Below are 27,914 nucleotides of genomic sequence, written 5' to 3'. Positions count from 1 at the left end.
TACGGAGAAACAGTGTCCAGAATGCAATCGTGAATTTTATGGTGAAATATGCTATACAAATCATCTGACTCTACCATATCATAAAGGCCAACCAATATGCAAGATGGTAAAACAGTGTGCCAAATGTCTATGCATTTATTCGTTTGTCCATACAGGGGAAAGAAAACATGATTGTACAGATTATTTTTGTAATGTGTGCCATAAACACGTTACGTCTACCCACCAATGCTACATGAAGCCTGATACGACTCAATTAAAACCTGGAGTTCCATCAGTGTTACATGCCAAGAAGGCTATGATTGTCTTCTATAATATCGAAGCCACACAGGATACTTTCTTCGATGAAGACACGTTCATTCATAAGCCCAATTTACTGGTGGCCCAACAAGTATGTTACAACTGTGTTCAAGATGAAGATATACATCATCCGTGTGAAGTTTGTGGACAGCGGGAACATATTTTTCAAGATGATCCGATCAATGCCTTTCTTGCGTATTTACGTCAACCACGACCCAACATCAAACTTATTGTATCTTTGGCACATAACTGTAAGGGATATGATGGTCATTTTATTCTTAAATCTTTAGTGGAAGAACATGAATTGAAACCTACTTTGATCTTGAACGGAGCAAAAATTTTAAGCATGAAAGTGAATCACTTATCGTTTATTGACTCTTTAAATTTCATGCCAATGGCTTTAAGTAAATTATCCAAGGCATTTCATTTACCCGCGACCAAAGGATATTTTCCACACTTTTTTAATACTGCTGCAAATCAAACGTATGTGGGAAAATTACCGGACATCCATTATTATGGTGCAGATGAAATGAAAGTGGATGAACGAGAGAAATTCATGACATGGTACAACGAACACCAGAACGATACGTTTATTTTCCAAAAAGAATTGGTGAACTATTGTGTTCAGGACGTCAACGTACTTCGAATGGCTTGTATATCTTTCATGACCACTTTTCAACAAGAAACTCACGTTAATCCTTTCCTGGAGGCTATCACTTTGGCGAGTGCGTGCAATTTAGTATTTCGACGAAATTTCTTAAAACCCAATACTATTAGCATTCTTCCTGCACGAGGATACCGTCACAGAAACAATCAGTCACGGATTGCTTTGCAGTGGCTTGCCTACATGGAAGAAAAAGAGGGCCATTCAATTCTGCATGCGGCCAAAGGTAAAGAAGTTTATGTTGCTGGTTTTCATCTGGACGGTTACTACAAAGATCCCGACACTAAAGAGGAACACGTGTATGAATTTGATGGCTGTAGATTCCATGGCTGTCCTCTATGTGTCCCTACAGGCCGTGATCAACCCATTTATGAGAACTCCGAAGAAACGATGAACTATCGCTACGAGAGAACACAGCGTAAAATGAAGTTATTACGATCCATGGGATATAAAGTACATGAAATGTGGGAATGTGAATTTCGTCAAGTGTTAAAATCCAATCCAGCATTGGCCTCTTCTTTAAGCACACATCCTTATACTAATAAGACACCATTAAATCCAAGAGACAGCTTCTATGGTGGCCGTGTAAATGCCATTAAATTGTATCACGTCGCAAATGAAAATGAAGGCGAAGAAATAAAATTCTTGGATATCGTTTCCCTGTATCCTTATGTGAATAAATGTGGACGGTATCCAATAGGGCATCCACGAATATATCTACAGGGAGATCCAAAAATGCCCGACATTTAAGATGTCAACGGATTAGTCAAGTTGAAGATTTTGCCTAGCAGAAATGTGTTTCATCCAGTGCTGCCATTTCGCTCAAATAAGAAGTTGTTGTTTCCACTTTGTGCTGCCTGTGCCACAGCATTAAATCAAGATTCTGAATGTACACATTCGGACAGTAAACGAAGTCTAACAGGAACGTGGGTGTCCTATGAAATTCAAAAAGCCATTGAACTTGGGTATCAAGTCATTGAAATTTACGAAATTTGGGATTACGACATCACTGTATATGATCCAGAAACCAAGACTGGCGGATTATTCAGCGAATACATTAACACATTTTTGAAATCTAAGCTGGAAGCTTCTGGTTGGCCTGCCAATTGCGTCACCGAAGAAGAAAAGCAGCAGTATATTCAAGTGGTACAACAACGTGAAGGCATAACTTTGGATGCAGCAAATATAATTTCAAATTCAGCACGTCGTAGTCTTGCAAAACTCTGTTTGAATGCCTTCTGGGGACGACTCGCTATAAGAGACAATTTCAGCCAAACGACCATCATTAACGACCCCAAAGAACTGTATCAGAAATTAACTGCTCCAGACATAAAAGTCAATCAAATTTTACCTGTTAACGATTCGATGTTATACCTTTATTGGCAGTATGAAGATGATGTTCCAGTACAAAATCACAATGCTAATGTTGTCCTTGGAGCTTTTACAACGTGTCAAGCTCGTCTGGAACTTTACAAATATTTAGAATTGCTGCAAGAAAGAGTACTATATTTCGATACAGATTCCGTAATATTCACGCAGCGACCATCACAGCCCACAATAGAACCAGAAGTATTTCTTGGTTCAATGTCAAATGAACTGGAATCAATTAGACCAAACGCATACATTAAAAAATTCGTGTCTGGTGGCCCAAAACAGTACTCCTTGGAAATCTACAACCCCGACACGAAATCAACCAGTTATGTATGCAAAATTCGTGGGTTTACACTCAATTATACTGCAAGTCAAAAGCTAAATTTTAATAGTCTGGAGCAAATGATCATAAATCAATCGAGTGAAAAAATCTCCATTAGCACGCCGCACAAAATTTACAGCACCCACGATCATCATCTTGTCACAAAACCTGAAGAAAAGAAGTACAGTTTCAACTATAAAAAACGCCGATTAATACCAGACACATACGAAACATTGAAGGGGTGGGCCAAGGTACCCCTCCCAAATTTTTAAAGGGATGCACCAATATACCCATGTCTTATGAAAGGTAATAGACTCCTGTATACGCTCATATAAACATATAAGGTAATAGGACCTCATCCAAGGGAATAAATTAGGTCGAAAACCAAACACGTGGTACTACGTATTGCTTACGTTTATATTTTTTGACAATTTGGTACCCCTAGAAGGGAACGAGGTGGACCATCCAAATTTATCATAATACATATTAGGGTTCTGTACTATAATACCCAATGTTTAAATTGGTCAATTTCTAAAATTTAAGGGGTGGGCCAAGGTACCCCTCCCAAATTTTTCAAGGGGTGCATTAATGTACCCATGTCTTATGAAAGGGAATGAACCCCTGTATACGCCCATATAACCATATAGGGTAATAACACCTCATCAAAGGGGATAAATTAGGTCAAAAACCCCCGAAATTTGACTTTTTGGCAATTTTTTACCCATGAAAGGGAACGACATAGACCCCCAATATTGATAGAGGTACATACTATGGTCCTAGGCTACCATACCAAATTTTTAGATTTGGCAATTTCCAAAATTTAAGGGGGGTGGTCCTATGTACCCCTACCAAAATTTAGGGGGTGGGCCATGGTACCCCTGCCAAAATTTAGAGGGGGTGGTCCTATGTACCCCTAGGTCATTGACCCCGGCCAGGGACCATGGGTCCTGAGGCAGGGACCCAGGGGCCAAAAAGTGTCCTAAAGTGCTGCCATTACTATTATTACTAATATGAAATGGTGTAAAATTACATTTTTTTTCAATAAAAATATCATAATTTCTTACAAATTTACTGTAAATGTGTAAAAAGTCCCAGCAAAGTTTGTAATTTAATCTAAGGAAATGTATATCAACTTACAAAATAAAGGGTAAATGATTTTACATTGATGTTTGGCAATTTAATTACAAAAACTTTTTTCAGTGTAGTAGAGCATTTACATCTGGTGCGTGGGGTCTCTGGTTCGACCCCGGTCATGTAAGTTTGTGATGGACAACATCGTAGTCGTGAGGTTTCTTGAGGTACTCCTATTTCATCCCATTTTATCATTCCACTAATTCATCCATCATCATTCACTTGCTTTAATCACAGTCTCCTTTAGCCTAACAGGCTTAATCATGGGACGTTAACTCAAAGAAATTGTGAAACTGAACGTCATTTGTGTATGCATAGTGAAAGTATTAAGCAATATTCCAAAAGTTATCATAGGCGAATCAACAGAAAAGTCACAGCGCCATGACAGCAGGCCTCTAAAATGTTGCTCCATCTCCAATAGGCTGAAAAGCAAAGAATTGTAGTGAAAAAGAAATTTGTTATGTCGCATCATAGATCTAAGCTCCACATTCTACGCCTTATTTCGTTGCATTGGAAGATTAGTATGTTGATTATGATGATGATTTGGAGTTTCACTTCTCTTTCAGAACTGACACTATATGAGACGCGTACCTATAGATTATCTACATATTACGTGCACGTAGCATCTCAACCACAAGAACGTCCACCGAGCATTGAACCTAGGGCACTCGCTTCGAGAGTGTATATTGCTCATTTTGAGGGATTAGACTAGACAACAATCTGCTTACGTTCGTAAAAACGAAAATGAAATGAAATCTTCAAGTTTTACGTCCCACGTTATGCTGGCTAGACTAAAGGAGACGGTGATGATGAGAAATGAATGAAATGGTGGAATGAAGAAAGTGAGGGGAAACGGGAGAACCCCGATAAACCCACGCACACGGTTTTTGTCCACCGCAAAGCTCGCTTGGCGCGGTCTGGGATCGAAACAAGGATGATTACGTTCGTCTGCCACCCCAAAGCTCAGCCTTTTATCTATTTGAGTTCTTGAGTAAATAAGACCAGGATAATCTCCAATAGTTCGTTGTAAATTAATCGTGAACTTATTAGCTTTGAAGAAAGCACAAACGTATTGACTCTTCACTTTATCGGTAGCCCCGCGCAGCGTAGCAGCTAACACTCTTGCCTTTGGTGCGAGCGGTCCCGGGTTTGATTCCAGGTGGCGACGCTCGGTCGAAAAAGTGTAACACCTTCTTCAGGCAACCATCTTGAGTGAGATTTTTTCTGGGTCAACTATATTTCCCTGTCCAGGCGAATGCTGGGATGGTACCTACCTAACATAATGGTTCCAAGCCGTTTCCTTCCTTCACTTTCATTGGATAACGTGCTCGCCGAGGGACGTCATTTCTCATATACCAGTACGTGACGGGCTAGCATGGCAATAGATACCGAAAACTCAGATATCTAATTCCTTCCTTCCTTCTTCACCTTATCTTAAGTAACATTGTCTTTATAGTTATTAATTAGCATTGATAATAATATAGGAACCTTATTAAATAGACAATGATGATAAATTTTAATTAAGAACGGTTAAAGTCAATTATTGATTTACGAAATGACGTGATTAAACAAAATAAATTGTGGAACAATATTTTTTTTTTTAAAAAAAAACTGTATTCTTTTCCTCTCAAGCATGTACTAAAATGCCCAACTCCGTTTCTCTCTCTCTCTCTCTTTAACTATTTGTTTCGCTTATAACTTAATTTAACCCCGAAAAGTAGTTACAATAAATTGTAACATCAACCGTAAACCACATTAGCACTGTTTTCGTGGAAACTTTTGTTTCTTTTCTTTTCTTCTTTTTTTTTCAAACTTCTTTACTTGGCATTATTTTGTTTCAAGAAGTCTGGCAAAAATAACGCTGTAAAATGAAGACAAAATGGCTGCGTTAAATTTGGTAAGCCTTAGAAAAACAATAAAAAAAGCAAGAGAAAATTTACATATGTTTTCTTTTTTTATTATTTTTTTTTCTCTCGCTGGACTTAAATTAGAAAAAGGATTTATATAGGAGAACAACACCAACATTCCCTACGCTAAAACATAGTTCCCATTATCGTAATTGAGATTAAACACTGCAAAGGGTTACACATTAGAGCAAATCAAATTTTTAAAATGTAGCTCAAAATACCCCCTTTACAGTTGGGTGATTTTTTGTGCTTTTATGAGAAAGGGAAAAAAAGGAGGCAACTTCACTTAAAGTAGAGCAATTCGTGATCTGTTCTTTATTTTTTTTACGTCCTTCTTGTTTAGGCTTCCCTTGCTTGGCAACAACAACTGGGAACAAGTATCCAATCCGTTGATGAAATTATGGTTCATTTCAGGTAAAAGCAATGCGTCATTGCTTTCAGCGCTTATTACATATTGTTTTTTTTTTTTTTTTTCGGTTTGAATCGATATTTCTAACTTTGTGACAACATGAGATAAAATATATTTTCCTATGTCATAATTAAAAGTGGGTTGCTAGAAAGAAGCGTGTTTTTATATGTAATTAGTTTTTTTTTTTAACGTTTATATAACATGTTCATGAAACAATAATTCCAGGGTGGAGAATAACTTTTTGTGCATAATATTATTATCTGTATTGTTTTAAATACATTAAACGGTATTGAGCATTATGCTTAGTATGCTTATTAGCAAATTGCCCTTTAGGAGAAGATGAAGTAGAGGAAAGTGAGTGAATACCGCACACTTAAGGTTTAATCGCGAATTACGCAGACAATTTGGGATGAAAAAAAGTAAGAAATCAGGGGCACATAATCACATTATTTATCTTTAAATACATGTATAAGCCGTTATGTCAACTGCATTAGATTATGAAAAAACAAGCGAAAAAGTGAGTGAGGCAAATGCACGGTATTCAGCACCCCCGTGGGGTAATAGCGCGCAGATAATTTTCTAATATTAAATAATACAATGTAACATAGAAACCAAACATATGTTTATGTATTTAATAATCTTCTACGTACTATAAACTTGAAATACTGAAAACAGAGAAATAAACTTGAAATACTATACTTGAAATGAAATACTTGAAGTAAAACATGAAATAGAGTCTACTGCAAACATTAACAAATTATTGTCAAGTCTACTTGCACAATGCTTCTTCTGTTCAGCTTTCGCGTTTAGTTTTCTTTAAGTACTATCTCGGCATCTGCGAAAATAAGAGGAGAAGAAAATGTTGAGTATGTTTTGTCCCCTAAAAAACAATGAGGAGGGAAAACCGCGCACTAATGTAATACATTGCGCGCCATTACCCCATATGCACCTTCACACACAGTAAAATAATTGAAAATAAAACATGCTAATATTATCGTGTAGTTGTTTTATATTTTAAAAGAACATAGTATCCTACTTACCTTAGCAACATAATTTCGTTCTTCAAAACACATGCAACACACAACGTTTTAATGTCTCTGCTCAAATTATAAGCACTTTCCCACTTTGTCTTTCAACATGTACTGCGCAGTTATTATGGCGCGCACAGCCAACTGCTATATGTTGTATTGCTTCACTCCTTGTTCGCTACCTGTCACTTGCCATTATAAATATCATGCTCTGTGATATCATAGAGAAACGTTGATGCGCCGTATTACCCTCCTGCGCGGTATTCACCCATTTTCCTCTACTCTATATGGACAGAGCTCTTAAAGTGGAACACACTGTCTGGAGAAGAAAGGAAGGAAGCGGTGTGAGACATGTATGTTAGGTACCATTCCGGCATTTGCCTGGTGTGAATAAGCGAAAACCCAGGGGAAAAAGTCACTCAGAATGACTGGCCTACAGAGGCTCGTGCAATTGAAAGACCGAGTTTTCCACTGGGAATTAAGCTCAGAACAGCTCACACCAATGGCGAGACGGATATAGTCATTAGTTCTATTCGGGCCACATAGGCATGTCCGAGTTTTTGGTTTGGACCAAGTTATGGATCTGATGGGTCACCAGGTTTGACTGCTCTCGGGTCAGGAATCACAAACTTCGTCACCTGTTCTATGTATTTCTGCTGAGTAGATTGAGTTCGAGTTGAAGTATTGGCCAAACATTTGGACCTACTAATTTAAATAACTTTATGTGTAGAGGGCACTATTGCTCAGCGGTAGAGTGCTCATATCTGGTCCGAGGGCCCCTGGTTCGATTCTAGACGAAGTTGGTTTGTGGTGGACAACATTGTGTTCGTCGGTTTTGTCGGGAATCTCCAGCTTCCTCCAACATTATCATTTCACAAATTCCTTCATAATCATTCGCTTTCATTAATCACCCGTCTCCTTTGGCCGAAAGATTGTAAACTGAAACGTTGAATCAAAGATTTTGTTTCTTAGAAGGTGGGGCAATGTGGCTCAGTGCTAGAGCAGGGTGAGGTCATTGGTTATATCACTGGTCAAGCAAGCTTGTGGTGGACAACATCGTGTCCGTGTTTCGTCTGGATACTCCCGTTTCCTCCCACTTCTGATTCCACTAATTCTTCCATCAACCTTCACTTCTCTTAATCAATCATTTCCCTTAGCCTAAAGGGCATAATCGTGGAATGTTAAAGTGAAAGTTAGGAGATACAATAATGATGTAAAAGTTGGAGAGAAAACCAACTCATACCACTAAAAGAAACCAATGATATAAAAATGAAACTACGCAAAACATGTTTTATCGGAAAATATAGCTTGTATGCACGCTTAAAGGGAGGGCTATTAGTAATTTTTCAACTTTAGATAGTTCCTGCTGAAACATTTTAGAAATGGGAATTTTATATAGAGTGGAGCAAGAGTGCACTCCTTGTAAAAGTTCGCAGTGACATTATCTGTCTTTCTTTCTGTATGTGAACCCGCGTAGCGCAATTGCTGACACCCTCGCCTTTGATGTGAACGGTTTCGGGTTCGATTCCCGGTGGGAAAATTCGGTTGCCATCCATCCTGAGTGATTAAGTTGTTTTTTTTTTCGGTTTTCCTCACTTCCACCACTCAAATGCCGGGATAATACCTAATATACAGGTCCCACGCCGCTTTATTCTTTCCCTTTCTTCGGATAGTGTGATCACCGAGGGGCGCCCTACCTCATACTTGACGGGCTAACATTGCCATAGATGCTAAAACCCAGGAATCTAATTCCTAATCCTAATCTTTCTATAGAAGCGGGGTTGGCAACTCTGAACCATTCTGCATGCCATGACCTATTGCAGCGTTTCCCAACCGGTGTGCCGCGGCACACTAGTGTGCCGTGAATGGGCCACTGGTGTGCCGCGAGGAATCGAAACAAAATTATTAATTTTATAGCAATCAAATTACAAAACCTATTGAAAATTGTATATTTGTATTTCACATTAATATGAACCTCTACTAGGAATCTACAATTTTAAGTTTCATACCGTGTTACTGTTCTGTACATTTCTAATATTGAAAAAAGTATTTGTTATCATTGTTATGACCATTAATGCTTCTTATTGTTGCAGAGTATTTCGTAACTTGAAAATTTAAAATATCATTCAATCCTTTCGACAAATTACCTATATTTGTGTTTTAAAAGTAAAAGAGATTTGTTTGTTCGTTCGTTATTTAGTGATCTTCCTTTTTAGTAAAAGGTTGGATACAGTTTTTTAAAAAAAGAAAACGTATTTTTAAAAACTTGAGTCCAATATTTCATTGCAACTGTTTTCTATTTTTAAATTAGAATGAAAAATAAGCATAATGGTTTACCAGCGGGAAAAAAAACAGTGATCGAGTTTCTTCTCTGTGAGAAGATCAATAATCACAGAAAAAATACCACTGTGTTTTATATAGAGATGCAAGGGCTCGGAAAAAAACCGGCTTTTTTGAAAAAAAACTCGGTTTTTTCTGCTTTGCTTTTTTGCTTCGGAAATTTTGGGCTTTTTTCAAAATACTGCTTTAAGTTGATAAAACAGACTTTGTATCGCTTCTCTATAACACAAAAAATCATTTAATTAGTGGTTGATGGTGATAATAATATAAAACATCGAAAATAAACTATGAATTTCGAAAAAATATTTCAAACAATTTTTCTTCAACATATTTACATTATGAATTCCACAGGATTAACCAATGTATATAATAAGAAATTTTTAACCTCCTATATACAAAAGTAAGCAGAGTTGGCAAGAACCGTGGTTGTTTTTGAAAATGCCAAAAACCCGTTTTTTGGGGGATGTTTAAACCAGGCTTTTTTGGTTTAAACCAGGCTTTTTTGACTTAGATTTTTTGCTTTATGTATTTATATTACATATTCACAGAAATAGCCTAAGTTTGTTTCGCCTTGATGTTATTATGCAACAGCGGGGTTATGCCGGAAGAACTCCCATAAGCTTAAAGAAGTGCGGTCAGTAAATTTCTTAAGTTGAGAATCTTCCGCCCTAGCCATTGGGAAAATCCCGTCATTACTTGAAATGTAAGACAATAACGGGAAAATCCTGTTATTGCTTTGCATGTAAAATTTAAAGGTCAACGTACCATAATCAGTACGCTAAAACTGAGGTATTAAATTACAAATTTAGTACCGGTACGTAGATATCATTGAAAGTCCAATCCAAGCTAATGTTGGAAGCTACGTAGGCAATCGATAAATTTTGCCAATTTCTATCAATATATTTAAGCAATATTGGCTTCTTTATAAAACAACACGCATTTAGGCATGTAGAAATATGCAATTTGGTTTGTTTCGTATATTTAGGCTTAACATCCTTACGAAATACCGAGGTTATCAAGGAGAAGACTTTCGCTTAAACTGACATCCGAACCGCTACTTGGGTTACGCATGAAAGAAGGATTGTGGTTCAACCGAGAATTGAACATGGGACACCTTGATTAAAAGGTGAAAGGGAAATAAAACTATTGCAGGTAGTTTGATATCTGGAAACGTCACCATGAAGTTCACACGATTCGCATTTTTCATTCTTTTTATTTTTGTGGTTTAAACCAGTTATTAAAAAAAAAAAGTTGGTGTAAACCAGCCAACCCTAAAAGTAAACACTTCTTATTAAAGAATACACAAATAACTAGCAAAATAGTATGTAGTATTTTTACTTCAAAATATTCCATACCCTCTTTTTGAAACAAAATAAAATTAAAATAAAACATAAGAGAAATACTTAGATTTATATGATACACTTAAAGGCTGCACATCTAGAGCTTTTGGTTCTGTATATTCTTGAAATTCTACAGTTAAGTTTTATAGAACCACCATCACAGTTTACCCAATCTTCAAGTTTTCTGAATTTTTAACAAGAGGGATTCAACATATCATTACGGAACTCCCCCCCCCCAAAAAAAAAGGACTACGGAATATATTTAAGTTAAGCTAAATACAACTGCACAACAAACATGACTGAGTGATTAGCTTTTGCGCTTCTATCGGGAAGTCCGGGATTCAACCAGCATTCGACCATTCTGACAAAGCTTTTCATCATTCCATCTGTGAATGTAGAAATAGTGCGTGTACTGTGAGTTGGGCGACTTCCTTTTTTATTGTTTTTAAATCGTTATTATTACTAATTACCAGCAGTGACGGTTTTGCGAAGGTTAGGGGGGCGGTCTTTCGGACTGAAGCCCGTTCCCCAAAGTTACGGAATGTCTGCAACAAACGAAATATCTATTATTTATGCCTTTACTCATAAACTTTAAGCTCCCGTCAAATAAAAATTACGAATGTTTAAAAAAACTAAACATTAGTAAGAAATCCTTCCCAAAATACTTTTCTAAATCCGCCACTGATTCTCAGTATAAAATGATTTTTAAAGTTGTATCCGGAAGATTATTGCTAAACATATAAACGAAACGAAATATTAGTTATGCCTGTACTCATAAACTTCAAGCACTTCCCAAATAAAATTAGGACTTTTTAGGAAACGAAACAATCAGAAAAAACCCTCCTAAAGTACTTTTCTAAATCCGCTACTGATTATTTGTATAAATTGGTATTCAAGGTTGTGTCCGGAAAATTATTGCTAAATCACTTCACAGCTACAGTATAACAGAAATGTGGAAGTACGGTTTGACGGATATATTGAAAAACATACGCTTTGACGGATAAATAGAAAAACGGGCAAATCTAACTTTTGCGCTAGAAGCTAGAGTACTAAAAGCTCTTAGAAATGAAACACGGATGATAAACTAGAGAAGAAAAAAGATGTCGATAACTCAAAAGTTAAAATAAAGTTAAATAGCCTCTAAAATTACCCTCAAATACTACATTCTTCATGTTAGCTTTAATTCGTAAAACATGTGCTCCATCCATCTTGATGGTGAATTTCAGAACGAAATATCACATTCAGGTTTTGGAATTCTTATCTAACTATAGAATATACTATAAGAAAGCTATTTAGATAGAAAAATCATGAAGTTGAAAAAAGCCAAAATTTCCAAAATTCTCGTTTTTTTCCCAAAAAGCCGGCTTTTTATGTGAAAAAAAAACATCGATTCAAAAAAGCCGGCTTTTTTGCATCTCTAGTTTTATATTTACAAATAATAATATCTATAAGTGTGCCGCGAGAGTCCAAGTAACACCCGTAGTGTGCCGCAAGTTGAAAAAGGTTGGGAAACGCTGACCTATTGTTATAATACATGTTTACAGCAAGCTGGAATCAACAACGTGGAAACCACGAAGTGATTTTCATTTTTGATCGTTTTGATGAAATATTTTATTTGTTTGGAATCTGTATTAGATAAGATGAAATGAACAGAAACACATAATTGATTGCATGTTCTGATTAAGTCATGTTTGATGTCTCATGAAGTGTTAAATGAATCTAATTGTTCTTTTGTGGTGGTATCGTTTATCGGTAGAGCAAAATACTGTGAAAGGAGAAAAAGGTTTGCACACCAAGCTGGGGCAAAAGTACGCACATGGCACTAATGTAAAATATCGTTTACCACGCTAGGGCAAAAGTTAGCAATTGTGCGATGTATGTAATTGCTTATGATATAATTTATTTGTAGCAATAATTGAATCTAGTTCAAGATCATATTGATTGCTTCAGAAAGTGTGTATGCTAATCTATGTTTCCACATATATTAGCCTATATTTGTAAAGAAAAGTTTGCTTACTGAATGTAGTATTACGTGGAATATTTAATAATTTGTATTTGATATAATATTGACACACTTTTACTGTATATGTTATAGCATTAACTGTTGTGCTTTTGTTGTTCCATGTGAACTTTTACCTTACTGTTTGAACAAAATTGCGTCTTTGTCGTTGGCTAAATTGTCGCTATTGGAACCATAATCTTAAAATTGTTCATGTGAAACATACTCAAACTAGAAGAAAACTGTTTCTAAACTGTCGAGTGTAAATTACAATCTTCTGGTTCTGTTTACAACGGAGACACGAGTATTCTAAACTAAGTGCATACTCTGGCTCTACTCTGAATGAAGACTCGCTACAATATGAAAATATCATAATAAACAACTCACGTGATAACTAACAACACATTGTATTACAAACATGCAACTAGAAGACTCTTACGTACGATTCAAAATGCCGCATCACGTGATATACTACTCGGGATGACCAAGCAATATACATGTATGACTTATATGACGCTGTTAGACACATGTTGTTATGTGACAATACGTACTACTGGGTGACAACCGGATGTGACAAAGACCTTTTAAGTTTTACGAGATATCATCCGTTATTCAGTGATACAACATGCCATCACGTGACAACATAAGATGAGAAAATACTGTACAGAAAACATTCCGTTTGGTTTCGTTAAATTTAGGAGAATGATTATTTTGGCGCCAACTGAGACACTTACTGTATATATAAACACATTCGTTACTTCCGCATACAAGGAGAGGGTATGCTGTAATAGATACGTATGTATACTATTATAAGAAAGAGTAAGCGTATATACAGGGTGTTAATGAATTATATCGACAAGTTGCAAGGGATGATTCCTGCATCCAAGGGCGCCCATCAGGGGGGAAGGTGGGGCGCTTGTCCCCCTAAGAAAAAATCGTACTTGGGAATATCGAAAGCCCAATAGAATATTTACATTAGGTATAGCAAAATTTGACACTATATTTGAAACCTTGCTTATATTTGCTCCCCTTGGAAACCACAACATGAGCGCCGTTGCCTCACCTAAATAATAAAAGAAGTGCATGTGGACCTGTGGGAGAAAGCACATAGTTTCTAGGGATGCGCAAGAGACAAGATTTGAGGCTGCCTCGTCTCGAAAAATGTGCTGTAAAAGTGATGTCTCAACTTAAAAAAAAATCTATATTTCTCTATTGGAAGAGATGTGTCTCGACTCGAATTTTGTCTGGAAAATTATGTCTCCTCGTCTCGTGCGCATCCCTAATATTTTCAAAGCTAGGGCCGTCCAAAAGTGTGGAAAAGATAAATTGTAACACGCGTTATTTTGAAGACGAGGAACTGTGGAGTGGCGATTCATATCGACACAAAGAAAGCCACGCATATGCCATCAAAAAATGGATATTGCAGCAATGTGCAATGGTGTGCAAGGGATTCCACGCAGAGCACGATTACTAGTCATACTACAACAGAATTTCCAGATATGTACAGATTTAAAGGTTGGTTCAACTTAGTCAAAAATCCTTGATAGTAGTGAACACGGAATGCGTCCGCAGGAATTCGGAAAGAAGTGTTAGTAATAACCAGTTCCGTGGTTGGTTCCTAGTGTTCGGAATAGCGTATGAGCTTTATTATTATTATTATTATTATTATTATTATTATTATTATTATTATTATTATTATTATTATTATTATTATTATGTGAGAAATTATATATGCATATATATATATATATATATATATAGATAGATAGATAGATAGATAGATAGATAGATAGATATAGATATAAGTTTAGCATGCAACCCTTCTAATCGGATGACCCCTGTTCTATTTCCAATTGGAGCTAATGCGCTTTAATGTCACATTAAGAGTATGCACATATATCATGTTGCTTTGGTGCTGAAACGGGATATATGAAGTCCAAACTAGCTATAAATTAAGTGCAGAAAATAGTGGAAGTGAGCAATGGAAACTAAGTTCAGAGAATTGGTTCTTTGTAATGTAATTCAAGTTCTCTATAATATGGACAAGTTAAAGTTACAGTGCTGTGAGTGTAATTGTTTTCCAAAAATAACGGAAGATATACTGCAATACACTTACTAGCCAAAACATTATGATCACACGCTACTTTTCATTGAAGTCATTGAACTGACGTAAAAGGACGTGGCACAGTAGAACTGCTAGCCAGAGGATGAGAAGGATCTCAGTCGATCAATCAATGTGATGCTTGTATGTAGTATGGAGAAGGCCAGTGATATAACGAAGTTCGATTGGGCCTAGATTGTGCTGACCAGACAGCTGGGAACACGCATCTCTAAAACAACTGTCCTTGTCGGCTGTTCGCGAGCATCTGTGGCTAGTGTCTTCCAACGTTGGGAAAAGAACAGTGAAACCAGCACCAAATCTCAGAGCATGAAGCGGGCACACCTCATTAAAGATGTCGAACCTCGTAGATGGCCGAGATTGACACAGTGGAATAGAGCGCAAACTGTGGCACAGTCAATAGCAGACTTTAACAGATGTCAATAGTGAACAAAGCACAAGTGTGTCAAAGCACACAGTTCACCGTACAATGTTAGGTATGGGCCTCAGCAACCGCAGTTCTACACGTGTACGAATGTTAACAGCACAGAATCAAATATAAAGATTGAAATGGGCACGTGCACATTGTCATTAGACCGCCGATCAATGAAAACGTTGCATAGTTCCATGCATCATGATACTGCCTTCATTACATCAATGGTCTGGTCAGAATCCGTCGTCTTTCAGGGTAACACTCGCTCGAAACTTTCACAGCAGGATGACGACAGTCCGTTGCTAGCAGGATTACAATTTGAGGAACCTTCGTATGGTCATTTATGGACCCAGTAATGCCTGTGGAGAGCATCATGATGGCTGTTAGCTATCGGCAGGTCATTGTTGATCATGTACACCCATTGGTGTCGGCTATACTTCCAGCTGGAAGTATATTTCAGCAGAGCAAAGCTCCTTGTTGCAAGGTCAACGTTGTGGTATAGTGATTTCAAGAGTACAGTGATGAATTTTAATTGCTGGAATGGTGCCCAAATTCTTCCCATCTTAACCTGCCATAGAACATCATTTTCAAGCTCATCGATTCCCTCTGCAGATTTTACAGGAACTCAATACTTTTGTTTCTAGATGTTGTGCGCTATTCCTCCAGTAGCCTACCAATGTTTCATTGCTTACCTGCCAAACAGCATTGCTGCTGTCCTGCATGTCAAACACGGACAAACCACATATTGAAAAGATGTCATAATGCTCTGGCTAATTATTGTATATTCGAGAACAAACCAGTTGTTCCTTATGTTACTGGAATTTCTATTATCATTCAATGACAGTTGAATAAAGCTCTGACTTAACGTTTTCTGTTAACATATTAACTTATATTGATCTGGTTTGTGTGTCTAGATCTTTCCTTTAAAAAAAAAATGTTGTTTTCGTTGCTATAACTTTACGCTGTCCATATAATTTTATAGCATTAAGAAAGTGTATTTTCATTATTCTTAATCAAACATTTATTAATTGTATCCTTCTGGAGCATGAATTTTCTATTAAATAAAGAATGTCCGTTATTCAAGGCAGAACATAGGAAAGTTAAAATCTAGGTAAAAGTTCTATCCTTTCTAGGTTAGTTGTTTGGATAGAAGATGAACATCAATTTCAGTACCGAAGCTGTGTGGGACGTGAACCTATATTTTAAGATGGAATCCAAACATCGTAAAGTGTTTATTTTTTTTTAAATACTCTTCCACCAGAATGTGAACACGGGACCTCGTGCACCAAAGGTGAGCGCACTAGTCACACACTTTCTAGACTTTGATATGTGCAGGACATGTAATGTAGTCAGCACCTTGCCTCAGGTATCTTTATCCTGCAAGTTTCCTCAGAAACCATAGACTGAGTGGACCCTTGAGCTGCACTGGAATGATGGCAGAACGAATGAATCTCCCAGTTGGTAAGCATTGTTATTATTATTAAGTATTCTGCCTTTCGCATTGATGCTATTAATGAGGATTTTTTTTTCAATTTTAGATTTGGGCCTGGAAAGGTTTATTCCACTTTTCTTGATCTCCAGCTTCCTCTTTTAACTCCCAATATTTTCTCCTATTTTTCAAATCATCCATCAGCTGTGTTCTTTTGCTTTATATTTCGCTTCCCTTCCATCTTTCCTTCTATGACAGTGTGCAGGAGACAATTTCTTCGCAAGATGTGTCCCATCCAATTGGCCTTTCTACAAAAAGTGGTGGCTAGAAGTGTCCTCTTCTCTCCTATCCGTTTTAAAACATATTCGTTTGTTGCTCTCTCTGTCCATTTTATCTTCTCCATTTTCCACCAACACCACACTTCGAAGCTCTCTAAATATTTCTTCTCTACCTTCCATAATGTCCAAGTCTCTGAACCGTACAGTGCAAAGCTATATATAAAGCACTTGACCAACTTCTTCTGAAGTCCCATATTGAGCCTGCTAGTTAAGAGTGCTTCTTTAGCTATGGCAATTCTTGATCTGATTTCTTTGGTGCAGTACGCGTCTCTAGTCAAAATATTTCCCAGATACTTGAAATTATCGACCTCTTCAATATCTTTTTGTTCCATTCTGATCCGTAAGGGCGTGTTTCCACGGGAAATTCTCATGACTTTCTGCTTTTTGATGTTAATTTCCATTTCATACAGTTTTCCAGTGTCAACTATTTTGTCAATCATCTCCTGCAGTCCTCCTTCGATTTAGCTATCATCTGCATACCTGATCTTGTTAATGATCTGTTCTCCAATCTTGAAATCTCCAATTCCCATTAATGCTTCCTTCATTAAACATTCACTGTAAATGTTGAATAATTGGGGTGAGAAACTAAATCATTGTCTGACTCCCCTTCCAATCTCCACACTATTGGTTTCTCCTTCATTCAAGCGCAACTTCACTCGTTGACCTATGTAGAGGTTTTGGATGAGTCGTCGATCTCTCGTAGACCCTTGCTAACTACTTCACAACAGCGCTATCCACTTTCCATTGGATAATTTAAAGAAAAATCTACAGTTTATCTACATGTTATAGATTAAAATATATTTATTTTTTCTTTCCTTTCAGTTCTGGAATTTTTGTCTTAACGACAATTCTCGTAGACACTCAAATATGTATGAAGATCATTATAAAATTGTCGACATGGGTAGCTGAGTTAACACTAAGTTTGAGTTAACATTATGAGGTCATGTTGAAAAATGAAATGGCATCTGTTTTCTAGGATGTTAATAAACCTTTGACTATGGTTGCAACTTCTAAACTGTTTACCATTGGGGTTCAAGTTCTATAGCAAGAAACTTTACTATATGTACTATGCTAGTGCGACTGAAATAGCGTGCGGTGATCTAGTTTCTCACAGCAGAAGGCGTATCCTTCATTGACATAAATCATAGAATGATGATTGTTTACGGGAAGGATTGTGTGTTGTAGACATCAATACGGTAAGACATTGGGTTGCTCGCATTCATACAGAAAACCCCAAGGGAGCAAACGTTGCCCGGGTCGGCAAACAACGAAATGGAAGTTCACGCATTGTGTTAGATGAACTATATCACACTCATGTTGAACTAATTTCGTAGAACTGGCGCATCATTCAGGCAGAGATAATAATGAAGTATAGGATATCATAGGAACAAATTCAGGATAAACGCAGATCTGATATGCCGGAAAGTTTGTGCACGGTGGATGTCGCGGATGCTGTCAGCGCTATGAGCATTAAAGTGTTCTTGAAATATTGTCACAGGTGATGTAATTTGGGTACATTATTTAGATTTTGAAAACAAGAGCCTCACCGTGGAGTATTGCCATAAAGGATCGCCTACAAAAAAAAAAAAAAAAAAAAAACTGTTGTTTTGACAGACCATTACCATTACGACAGTCTTCTGTAACTTTCATGGTATAGTGCATATGGAGCTAACTACTATATTCTCCTAAAATCATTAATATAATTTTGATCAATACTGAAACACTGTCACAAAACTGAAAGGAACGATTCGACGAGTGGGCGCACAAATGGAGCATCTGATTCAGCACAAAAATCTCGAACTCATACTACGACAATGACAACCAGGAAGACTCAACACCCTGGTTTTGCTCTTATGCATCACCGTGCATACAGTCCAGATCTGGTTCCAATCCAATCGTTTTCATATTTTTTTCTCTTTCCAAAAGTTAAAGAAGATATTAGAGGACTTCATTTTGATTTTGGTGGTACAGTAAAATAGGAAATCAGATTGTGATTCGTCAAGATGAACAATTTTACAAGGGCAGGATTTTAAAAGTGGAAACACGTTGGTAGAGGAATGATCTCCAGTGCAATTAAACTTAGAAATATTATAAATTTTATGGTGTGTAGATTAAAATCCCAGCTGTGTACATGCGTTTGTTTTATATCGAATACTTTAACTATTTTCACTTAAAAAAAAAAAAAAAAAACATTACTTTTCAGGATTACGTTGCATTATTAAGTTGTTCCAATAGCAGAACTTCTCAATATATGTATACTGTACATAAGGAGAAATCCTATATTTCACCACATAGTCAGTCTATTGGATTACTTTCAAATCATCTATATAAGATTCAATTCTATTGTGGTATGAATATTCATGTTAGTTAAATAAATTACCAGCATTGTACTTTTCACTAATTTTCTCCAATTTATTCCTCTTAAATACCATTTTCTTGTTAACATTTTTAACATTTAGGAAGATACTGGGATCGACGAAGCGAAACAGATGCTTCAAAATTACTTCTGCTAGTACATCATCCAGAAATTGAAACTCAATGAGATCAAGCGTTGTATAATAATACCAAAGTAACTGATTCATGTCGTGTTTATACAGAGACTTTTCGTTAAGTTGTTGTGCCTTGTGCAAGCAGTTAACAAAATTGCAGAAGAATGAAAAACCTTTTATGATTCTACCAACAAGTTCTTCCTCGTTTCTTCCTTGCACACACAGAGACACTACTACAACTACTACTCTCAGCTCTTGTTGACACAGTCTCATCTGCTCTGTTGCCGAATGTTTCAGATAATTAAAAGAAAGGAGGAGATCAGAATCCGTGCCAACTAACTTTATATCTCCCGAACTTCATCTCTGTGTGTGTCTCTCTCTTTCTCGGAGCCAGAGTTTGCCCGTTTCCGAGAGTTCACAAGTTGTAATAAAGAGATCTACAGGCAACAAAACGGATGAAGAGCAACTACTTTTGCAAGAAAAAGGTTTTGAGTTCGCCCATTATTTCCTCTCCCATCTTTTCTACTAAACTACCTTACCTCCTCTTACTCTACTCTTACCATCAACAAGCACTTTCTTCTCCCAGAGTTTTTACTTACCCCCTTGCCCCGTCCAACCACTTCCTTCCCAACCCAAGGATTAAAAAGTTTTGACGGAAATTTTCTCTGACTTTAATCACAATATTACACTTTCCAATCCGATACCAGTAAGAACAGAGAAGGGTGGGGTGAAAGACGAACAGTTAATTTTCCAAGGCTTGTTTCGGTGGTCCCTTGCCATTCACTTTTTTGGGGTTTCCTTTTCGTCTTTTCCTTATATACGTATATTTTTTTCTTTTTTTATTCTTGTCCCAAGACGTTGTGTTTCCATAGCAACAACGCAGACTTGCCTTTCGAAAGAACTATGGTAGGGGCAAAGGGAACTCTTTAAGAAAACAAAGCGAAACTCTATTCCCAATATACTGGAATATAATTGAATATGTAAATTAAGTTTTTCGCTGCGTGCTGTGAATATTGGTCTTTTCTTTCTTGAACTTTTCGAAGAACTCAAACCGAAGACTTGGTACCTACGAAAGCCCAAAAAATCCTTTCCACTTCCAAATAAAGCAAAAAAAAATGTATGGAAAATTAAAAAAAAATGAATATACAAAACTATCTTCAAGGTGTTGTATAGCTAGCGACAAAGTGTGATAGAATTTCACAGTTCAGATTCCATTACTTTTCTATCATATTATTGTTCGTAGGAAATTTTAGGTTCATTTTGTCCTTGTTTGTGGTTAATGGAATTTAGATATTTCTCTAACTCAATTAGCTAACTGTTATTGATAACTTGCTTTTTAATTTAACCAGTCGATTTGCTTTTATAACGGTTTCCCAGATTTATTGATCAGACTTCATAATTCGTTTTAAATTCAAACAAGTCTCCAATTCTCTTATGATACTGGTTCAAAACTATAACTTTGTTTCTTTGCTAAGAATTGAATTAAAAACTTGCTAACAACTCAGCCGCGCAGAAACTCTTCAGGTGTTAAAAAAAAAAACTAAAGGAATTCAAACATGTAAGAACATGATATTTACTGTTCAAACAGGAAAGGATAGAGGGGCAATTGCAAAACTCAATCTCCTGATGAAGAAAACCGTCATTGATTACTTAGTAGTAGAGAGTTTGCTTGTGTGTAAAAGGTTCCTAGTTCGATCCGAGGACACTTGATTTTGGGGAAGACAGCATCAGAATTTTATCTCCTCCCACTTTTACATTCCATAATATTATTCTTCGTCATTCATTCATTTGCGTTTGATATGTGTCTCTTTGACATACAAAACATAAGCGTGGGATACCTAATTAATTTATATTTCATGTCCACTTCGAGTAGTTTTATCTCTGGATAATATTTAGACGTATTATTTTTTCTTCTACCATAATGAATCATTTGAATTCTATGCATGTACGGACTCTTTGGGTAAAGTTACATACATTTTATTGCATCTTATTCCTACGTTCATAGGTGTTTATCCATAATTTAAGATTAAAAAGGCAAGAGAAGTATTTTCCCTTTGATGTCTCCATTCAATCCAAAGTACCTATTTTATTTGTGTATTTCCTAATTTATTGCCCTAACTTGTGATAAATTCCAATGCAAAATAAGCAAAATAACCAATTGTAATGAACGTGTACAGGTGATGCGGTACAAGTATTTTTAAATTGCGTTCTTCACGAGAGTTTCATTGTAGTTAGCTTTGAATAAAAGATTCATAGGTATGCATGCATTCGTAATTTAGCAACTTACCTACTGGGTTATTCATGTCACCATGTTGGCGCTTAGCATTCTTACTTATTTCGCAACATGCAAAAATAATTAGTACAAAGTGAAAACAGAAAAGTCATGAAATATGTCTGAACATGTATTTAAGTGTAATTATTACATAAGAAGTACATAATCAGCGTTGAAACATTCAGAAATGATTATATCACTTTTTGTCCTTCCTCGACTTTAACATCTGAATATTTATAACTAATTTTTTGCTTGTAGCGTAGCGCGTGTGCTTGCTGGGGTCAGAGATCTCAAATAGTCTTGTTGTTTTCTCCAAAGAAGGAAAATAAAGTCATTTATCAACTGCAATTGTAGGAAAGCTTGAACGCCGTTTACAAGTCATTCCTGCTGGTCTAATGGTTAGTGGGCACCCTTTTAGTGCACGAACCCTGGTTTGATTTTCGATTTAGCAGCTTTGAAATTTGAACGGTAGGTCCAGGCCCTTCGTATATTTGGCCACGGTGCTGAAATGAGCCCTAAGCCCCAACCCAACCAACAATCTATAAACCCTTTATGGTTGTCAATTCGTCAAGAATAAAGTAAGTAAACAATATTGGGCTTACTATAATGGAAGCAATCTGAAATGCAGTTCCACAATTATGCTCTGTATTCAGCGTTTATGATGAACTATAACAAGGTATTGTGTTTATGGCAGGAAATCGATTAAACCAATGACACAAACATTAGAATGCAACATTGCACTTGAAGCCAAGAAGTCAATCTTTACTATGAGTCTAATTGGTCGATAAATTCGTAAATGTATCGTGTGATGGAAGCGCTGGACGTTCTTAATTGGCATAATCATTCAAAGTGAACTTTTAAGTTCAGGCTCCAAACGCGAAACCCAGTCATTTTCAAATGGCCTGTGTATGACGTAGGAGCATGTTTTTACTTTCAGAAAAATGGCAAATGTTGCACAAAGGAGAGGAAAGGGGAGGTAGAAGATTGATTTTGAGTTTAACGTCCCGTTCAACAGCGAGGCTATATGAGACGTGGACCTACTAGGGGGGGAGGTAGAAGAATGGAATAAACAAGTGTTGGCAAGTACGAGAAGGCATGAATCCACAATTAGTATGCCTGCAAAAATATACATCGAGTTCCTTTTTACTTGTCACTGCTGACTTTGATCTACATCAGATTTCCTGCATTGTCCTTCCTCTCTCCGTGTTGTTTCCTAAGAAAAGGAGCAGTAACCTGTGACGTCGCAGAGCACTCAGTTCGAAGTGACTAATTTAAGTGTACGAGAACGATAGAATGTTACCAGGATACAAATAACCAGCATAAATACCCGTGAATGAATAAATAAAACACAAGAAAATATTGTCATTAATTTCTGTGCAGGACAGTGATCGCTTGATGCAATTCGTGTTTCATAAACAATTTCCAACAACACTTCCTTATTTTAACTCGATCATAAGTTGAACGAACCCATAGACTAACGGTTTAGATCATATGTCATAAATAAAAAATACGTTAGCAACCTGAAAATACGACGTAACTCATTTGTCCTGAAAATATTCACAAAGGAAATTTACTTGGGATGCGTGTTTGCGATCAATTTTCACAATGACGACTTAAACGATTTTAGTCGTATTTTATAAGTAAATATTTTGTTACAAACTTGATAATATGACATAACTCGATTATCCTGAAAATATTCATGAGGAGTAGTTGGCTCTTGGGCTGAGTTGCAATCAATTTTCACAAAAAACGACCTAAGCGATTACGTTCATATTTCGTAAGTGACCTGACAATATGACATAACCAATTCGTTCTGAAAATATTCAGAAGAGATCGGTTGTTCTTGGGGGTATTTTCTCGGGTGATTTTCTAGAAAGTGACTCAAATGATTTTGTTCATAACTCATAAACAAATATTTTATTAGTAACCTAACATATATATGACATAAATTATTTATGTTGAAACATACATAAAGGGAAGCTTTTTCTTGGGGGTGAAAAAAGTTACAGAAGAAGTAAATAACAGAAGAAGTAATTTACTCGGGAGGATAAGTTTTTTTCAATCGATTTTCTCAAAATAGACTCAGGTAATTTTGTTCACATTTCATAAATAAATATTTCATTTTTTTTAAAAAAAAGGATGTGGTGATTATCTCAAAAACGATTCCGGTGATTTTAAGTATAGTTCATAAATAAACATTTCATGAATATGATGAATATGGTTTAACCGGTTTGTCTTTTTTTAATAGCAGGGGGTAGTTTACTCTTAGGGTGTTTTTTGGGGCGATTAAAAAAACGAATCGGATGATTTTGTCATGAAAGAAAAAAAAACAGAACGGTTCTTTTACTATTTTTGGGGGGGAGACTATTTTTTTTTTTTTTTTTCAAAAATATTTCTCAGCCAACTATATTCACATTTCTTAAACAGACCTAAATGTTTCATTAATAACCTCAGAATGCACAATAAGTAATTTCATATAAAACTACAACTAGGATTAGTTTACATTTTCGGCAAGTTCCTCTTCAGACGATTTTTTTCATAGAAGACTAAAATGATTTTCCTCAAATTTCATAAATAAAATGTATTTTATTAATGAGCTATAATGTTGCTTATATTACGTCTTATGAAAATATCCATAATGGAGATTTTCTTTCGAGGTTGAGTTCCTTCCGAACGAACATTTCCGAAAACGACTTTTAATTTTGCTCGTGTTTCACTGATAAATATTTCAGTTATAACTAAAGCACTATAGGTAGACATTGATGACGATGATGGTGAATGATATGCCGGAATGAATGAAGTCAGATGAAACGGGAAAATACCGAGAAATCCCACGTATACGATATTTTCCAACACAAGGTCCACTTGTTGCAAGCTAGGATCGAACAAATTAACCTCACACACACAAATTGGGCTATCTATCACTGACTCACCACACTCCGTGACCTGTATAGAGAAGGAATGGAAACACAACTTATTACATACCGTTAGATAGAACAATAGTTCTGTACTAAGCAATATCTTTAAAAGTGGAGTAAAATCTTGCTTCATTGGATGAGCTTAGCATTATCTGGTTGAAGTTCGTTTACATAGTGTTAAGTTGCTACCAGAGAAATATATATACGTATTTAGTTTTGTGTCGCACGGGTATTCCTCGGAGGCTTAAAATGAGGGTGTATGATGTGGATTATATAGGGTGTTTCAAAACAACACCGACAACGTTTGGGAGATGATTCCTGACACCAAGATGAGAAAAAAAGTATAGACCAACCTGGGTGCACAAATGCTTTCTTTCGGAGTTGTACGCTACCGAAAAAAAAAAACTTTAAAGGTTCATAGCTCCAAAACAATGTGACCTACCGTAGTCGGGTCCAGACTTCACTTAAGAACTATATGCTCTATCCAAATATTCATGTTTCACAATACTGCAGCACTTCCGCAACAATTTTTATAGTGGTAGTTGTTGAGTACTTCAAATTATATGCCCTTAGCCAAACTTCCTCTATAAAAAATGTTGCGTGAGTACCGCAGGATTCTGAAACGTGTATTTTGGGATAGTGCACATATTAGTTCCTAAGTGAAGACTTGACCCGACCACGGTAGGTCCCATAGTTTTGGAGCTGTGGACCTTTCAAGTACATTTTTTTTCTGTTTTCGACAGCCTATAACTACGAAGAGAAGCATTTGTGCACCCAGGTTCGGTTTCCGGTTTGGTAACATTGAACATATTACAATGACAAAAATCCCACTTTTGAAAAAGCATGTATCATTCTTTTTGACTTTGCAGTTGACACAAAAACGCAAATAAAAAAAAGGTCACAATTATTTGAAAAAAAATTAATTATTTATTTAGAAAAGTATTCATTTATTTATTAGTAAAAAGTAAATACTTTTTATTTATTTAAGTAAAAAGTATTTATTTAGAAAATATCTTAAAATATACTAACAACCTAAGTTTAGTTTTTCTTATTCCTTCTAGTGTTCATACAAGGTAAACATGAAATACTTTATCCTTAGTCATATGTTGCTTTTGCTAATCTGCTGCATATACTTTTAGAGATTTCACGAAAATGAATTTAATTTCTATTACCTAGAAGGGCAAAGTTGTATCCTTTAGTAAGTCGTTTCTCCTGTGATAAAAATATTACTCTGCATAAAACCAAATATGGAAGTTTCAAGCAAATTAAGTGGTAAATAGTTGGTAACCATAGGAAACAAACTCAAATTCCTTTCAGTTTTAATTTAAATATGTTTAAGTTAGAAACGGTGAAATATGTTTCGAACCACCAATTTAGTTTAATTATTTGGAATACTGCAAAGTTATAATTACTTTCGAGTAAACTTTGAAATTAATTTTTAAAATTTATCAATATACGTCAGTATGGTTTAGAGATTTATGTTTTGTGTTTAGGAAGCCTTTGACACCGATCTGAACAAGCAACCAGTGGCGGATCGTGGAATAAAAGGTAGGGTGGGCCAAGCCTCAAGACAAATACTTTATGGTTACTACTACTACAACAACTACTACTACCACTAGTAAGATATTGTTAGTATTTGATTATTAAGTGAATTGCTTAGAAAAGTCGAAATTGCAGTCAGAAAAAAAATATCATACTAACATATTAAGTATTATCATAGGGCAACAACGTAACATAAAAAAAAAAATATCTAATAAATGGTACTCACTAAATTATCCGTACATATACTCTGCTCTTCTATACTTAAGGCTGGAGAATTGTTAATATGAACAACGCTACAATCGTGTTTCTTATTTTTTTTCTCATAGGTGTTTCAAATCAAAAAATCCCGTTTTTGTTTACACCTTTTCACCACCAAACAATAAACAGTAAAAGCAAAATCGTTTCTTACGTTCTTCGCAAGCAGTCAACCAATTGCACTTTTCATATCAATTGCACGAAAAATTTCTAACTTTTGTTCCATCTTGTTGTGTAATTAAAATTTTGGATCGACGTGGACCTAGTTCTTTCAGCTGGAATTGATCATTTAAATAAAATGTTGAAAATAGGTTACTTTAATAATTTTCGCACAATCACACGAAAACACAGGGGGAAACATAGCACAAACTACATCTATACTGAGGGACGGACACGTGGTAAACAAGCGAAAGTGCGGGATCAACAACTTCTACAGACAAAACGAATTTTGGCAACAAGCAGGCTTCAAACCTTTTCGATCGGAAGGGGTCGGGTGCAATCGTGTGATGAAAGCCTATGATTCTTGGCCCATGCCACCTACATTCAATCTGGGTCTTCATGTTGTTCGCCACACGAGTCTCAATGTAAGACGATACTAAGTCCACACTAAAATAGCTCAGGCCCTTTTCCTCTATTTTGTACTGACTGCGTGAATACCGTGCCCATAAACGTACGTAGCACATGGAAAAAACTGATTTGAAGGAGTCAGAACTACTGTTCTTGGTTCAGAGAGAAATTATAGCAACAGTACTAGCAGTATAACTTAAGATAACTATATTTTTGTATGTTAATACAAAAATGATGGAAGGGCTCTTTATGACGGGCCACCACTCGAAAGAACGATTGAAACATTTACTTATCAATAGTCCGCAAGTGGGATTTATAATAATGTTGTTTGTTCAGATTTAATCGTTACGTATTATTTGAGATTTAATCGCTGTAACATACATCCGTCTGTTACTCCATACGAAACCCTTGAACAAAAGCGAATTTTTGAGCTCTTTAGTTTCGCAACAGATAGATGCAGCAATTATCTCGGGCAAGTTTGTGAATAGTCAATTCGCCAACATTTTAACAAGTAACGGCGACTTACATCCGCCCGCCCGTTAGTTCACACGATAATTCACTAACGAAATCGATTCTTTTGTTTTTTACTTCTGTTGCATGCAATAGCTAGCTCGAGCAATTATCAAGGAGAGTTCATTAATGGAGTCTATCAGCAAACATTTTCAAAGTTAGTAGTGACTTTGACGGTAGGTATCCATATTCCATTTGTATCTATTAAAGAACGGACACACTGACAAAGTAGCAGAGCAAATGTCTTGGAAACTG

The sequence above is a fragment of the Thermobia domestica genome, chromosome 6, assembly GCF_964235325.1.
Source record: "Thermobia domestica chromosome 6, izTheDome1.hap1.1, whole genome shotgun sequence".
NCBI lineage: Eukaryota > Metazoa > Arthropoda > Insecta > Zygentoma > Lepismatidae > Thermobia > Thermobia domestica.
This window is presented reverse-complemented; position numbering follows the sequence as displayed.